Consider the following 4,226-nt stretch of genomic DNA (forward strand, 5'->3'; position numbering starts at 1 on the left):
CGCGGCGGCGGGGCCCAGCGCGGCGCGAGTCCCGCGAGCGATAACGAAAGTGCGAACGCCACTATAAACGCTCCGGCCATCCATCCCCCCTACTCTTACTCCCTCAGCAGCGCTGGTCAGCGGCGCGGTGGGGGCGTTAGAGAGACGAGGCGTAGAGAGGCGTTAAGAGAGACCTCAGTCCTAGCAGGCAGCAGCAGCAGCGAGGGTTCGGTCGCACGCAACCGGGGAGGGGGAGGTGGTGAAGGCGCGCCGCTAATGTCCCCTCCCGAGGGGGGCTGATGAAGCCGCACGACGGCGCGTGTTTCGGATATGGAGGCAAATTTGGAACAAAGTGTGTTTTAATCTCGCGCGTCCAAATGTCGTTTTAATTCCTCAATGAGTTAGTTGGGCGGTGGTTGGAGCGGTGGTGGTGGCGTGCCGCGGTCACGCTGCGCCGCTCTGTTGTCGGCGTCTGTCATTTGTTACCATTACGCGAGCGATGCGTCATATAAAGCTGAGCGCGCCCCGTAAGGCAAACGCCTCCGGGGCGGAGGTGAGGGGAAAGGGGGAGGAAGGAGGCGGCAAGCGCGGCACACCGGCGCCTCCAGGAAGCTGCACCCCAAGGACCGCGCGGCCGAGCAGCTAGCCATACGATGAAGCCTGCACAGCAAGAAAGAAGAAATAGGGCAGAGTCAATTGCCAACCATTTAAAATTTTAGTAGGCAAGCTGGGTCCTAGTGTGGCGCGTTCATGTGGAATGGGGACACCCACTATCGCCACCTCCTGTGGCCATAATCCAGCAATCTTGCGCTCGCGGAAACAGTCTTCCTAGCAAGAGAATAGGACGTTGTCAAAGTCGAACACATTCATGTGTCTTGGAATGATCCGTAAAAAATATGAAAAAGGGATGCACCATGGTATACATATGCAAGTGTGACGAAACACACCTACGACTGTCCGCCCCCTGCTACTATGGCGTGACGCGGCTACCAAAGGGATTCCTCCGCCACAAGTGCGCCCCACTGAGCTGGACACAGTACAACACGAGAGCGCGCGCGCGTGAGAGGGCGCGTGTATATGTGTGTGTGTGTGTGTACGCGGTACGGTATGCCCCTCCGTCATTACGGACCCGCCTCACGGTGTGATTACCCGGGGAGGGTCGCGCACATTCCCGGATTACCTCATCACAATTTGACACACATACACACATGGACGCACAACACACACACACACACACGAGCTAGTAGTGCGTTCCAGCCGGCAGCAGCAGCAGTACGGGTGGTCCACACACAGCTGGCCGGCAATAGGTACCTGCAGGTACCTGCGAGTGCCCCGCGTGCGTATTTGCATACCATTGATTGGTACTCACCGCGCGCGGCTCTGATGATTTCGCCTGCAGCGCGTCCGTCTCGCAAGGGGCCTGCTCCTCCTTCCTTGAGGCTTGGCTCACCTGTGCATCGCCACTCCGTAAGCTGGAAACAGAAAAAATAAAACATTGTGGAAAATACTTGTAAGGTTCCAAGGCGAAATACTCCATAAAGTTGTGTTGTAAAATCACAATTCAAAATTGTATTTTTAAAAAAGCACTATGGTATCGCTTTGGAATTAATCAACGAGCAAGTTTGGGAATGTCATAAATTTACAGTATACTATGTAAATATTCATTACAAAATTGCATCGTAACAAGCGCATGTAAAAATAAGGCAAAAATAAAAAAAAAATGATCACATTTTATTTTGCTTGTTTCTTTAGAATTTATGGTTAGCATAACAGTTTCAATTCGACGGGTGAGGACGTCCGTCCGAATCGCCGGAATCTGTTTACTTTCACGTCATACACCCCACCCACCACACACAGATTTGGTCGCCACCGGAGGGAGCCACCCGCATCGCCCTATGGTCGCGACGCAAAGTCATCACGCTGAGAGCCCCCCTTTGCTAAATTAGACGGATTGGGACCCCCGCCCCGCACGAGTTCGCGGGGCGCGCGAGGATCGCGGTGCAGCAGCGGCTGATTTATTGGGCGCCCCATAGCTCCCGCGGAGGCGCCCCGCGCGCCCTGAATCCCACTATTGGCGCCCGAGCGCTCCGCTTCCAGCCGTTATCTCCAAATGTTTACTTTGGACGAATCCATTATTACTGTATTTCGCCCGGTTATTTACGGCCCTTCTGGGGCTCATCTCCATGCAAACTGAGCGCTGCCGTGCGTGCGTATGCGTGCGTATGCGCGCGTGCGTGCGCGTGCGTCGCCTCGGCGCGATGCTATCGCCAGACTGACTAACTGACAGGCAGCGCGCGGGGCTGCACGACACCGCGTTGCACACGTGCAGGTGCGAGACACCTGTGCACAACCAGCCTCCCGCAGTGCCCCCCCCTCCCTTTCCCAACGCTCAATTCCCAGACGTTGTTTTCCCTTTTTCCCTCCTTTGAAGGGTATATCAAGCACAGATTCCCTCACCTCACCGCACGTACAGCACGCCGCCGCCGACGCCGAAGTAAAAAAAAAGGAAGAGGGAAAAGGAAACTAAAAATATAGAAAGAAAATATTGATTTCACGACGGGGGCTGCCAGGAAGGGAGAAAAGGGAGAAGCACAAAGAGCCGCCCCCTTTGGCCTCACCTCATATTCAAATTCACTCAATACCATGAGCAGTGTGTGTGCGTGCCTGTATGTGTGTGTGTGTGTGTGTGTTTCAGCGCGCGCGTGCGTGTGCGTCTGTCTGTGCGGACAGGCGCACGGCCCCAGCCATGGCCCCTGCGGAGGTAGGCCGCCGGGGCGCAGACGAGCGTGGCGGGCCGGCCTACGCTGCAGGGGCTCCCGTCATGAGTCCCGCAGCCGCTGTTGCCACTACTATTGCTGCTGCTGCTGCCGCTACTGCTGCTGCAGATGCTGCTGCAGCTGCTGCTGATGCAGCTGCTGCCACTGCCGCCGCTGCTGCAGCTGTGGCCGGGCGAGTTATACCCGGGGGATGTTATCGGTGCTACACTTCTTGGGCCCCGTGGTGCCCCTTCTGGTGCACTTCTGGTACCTGTATCGGTAGGTGGTTCAGATGGTATCGGTGCCGTCATAACTCACTGGCCTACGCCACGCCCACCACACCGCGAGTACCCGGTACCACCACCACCGCAGCATACGCGGCGCGCCAGAGATACCTCCTCGGTGTATCGTCATCAATTGTAGCGCGGGCGCGGTTTCTTAAAAGGAGGGCGCAAAAATGGCGACGCTTTTAAAAGAATTACAAAAGCAGAGACAAATTCGTACAGGGTCAGGTAGGTTGGCTTATTTCCGAGGCGGCGAGGCGAGGGCGTCGTCCTCCCGTGCATGAGGCGTCCTTCCAGGTTCACGCCCCACCCCGCCCCGCCCCGCCACTCGCACACTATTGACTCGGCGGCGCCTCCGCGGGGCCGTAAATTGATTCGGGAACGGCCACGTCACCCACTAATAATATCAAACCGTGCGGTACGGAATCTACTTCATCACTGCCGACTCCATGCCGGCCGCCGCGCCGCGCAACCGGAGGGACGATTTGCCCCGCGATCGGGGCTGCTGTAGTGGCGGCGGTAGCACTAGCGGTAGAGGAGGAGGAGAGGAGGTGGGGGGCTATGGTGGCCGGCCAGTCGACCGGACCGCGAATCATAATAAGAGTAATGCCTCCTCGTCATCCCGAGTGATTTGTGAGCCGCCCGTGGAGACGAGTTGGTTGGTACCGCTGCTGCTGCCTCTATCTCTATCCATCCTGGTAGGCCTGGGCGGGTCGCGCCAGGGCGGGGCCGGGGCTGGGCGAGGTCACACCACACTCCTGGGGGCTCATAAAACAGATACAAGTCTGTCGTTACGGCCGTTCTCTCTGATCAGAACACATTCCACCCCGGCGCTAATCACTGAGCTACGTGTACTACCCCACTTGTGTATGTGTGTGTGACACAGAGAGGGGGCGGGGTGACAGTCTGAACTTCGCGCCGTCACTTAACGACGCGCAGGGACAGCCTCTGCAGTCGCCGCAGACACTGCCGCTGACTGCACACGTCTATTTCCCACTTCATTATTTTACAAGCGGATAACGCAAATGGTGAAAGCCTCGGCTCCGACACCGATGCACGACCGAGTAATGGGCTTCCTGTGTCTGGGCGACGAAGGGGAGCAGCACACTCGGCCATCGGCTGTCCCAATACCATCGCCGCAAAGTCACCTTTGCGGTTTTGCGAGTACAAAGCTTAGTCGAGCACTCTAAGGGGCATACCGCACCCC

At 57.3% G+C, this 4,226-nt stretch overlaps 1 long non-coding RNA gene across 1 annotated transcript in view; it reads right to left on the reverse strand.

Moving 5' to 3' along the window:
- Positions 1–385: 385 nt before the first annotated feature.
- LOC127749361 (uncharacterized) overlaps positions 386–4,226 on the reverse strand; it is a 30,927-nt gene continuing 27,086 nt past the window's right edge. The window contains exons 2-3 of the long non-coding RNA XR_008011110.1: positions 1,349–1,451; positions 386–639 (exon numbers count right to left, since the gene is read on the reverse strand). This is a non-coding gene — a long non-coding RNA (uncharacterized LOC127749361). The remainder of the gene's footprint in view (positions 640–1,348; positions 1,452–4,226) is intronic.

The sequence above is a fragment of the Frankliniella occidentalis genome, unplaced genomic scaffold (genome assembly GCF_000697945.3).
Source record: "Frankliniella occidentalis isolate FOCC.00 unplaced genomic scaffold, Focc_3.1 Scaffold49, whole genome shotgun sequence".
Classification (NCBI taxonomy): Eukaryota; Metazoa; Arthropoda; class Insecta; order Thysanoptera; family Thripidae; genus Frankliniella; species Frankliniella occidentalis.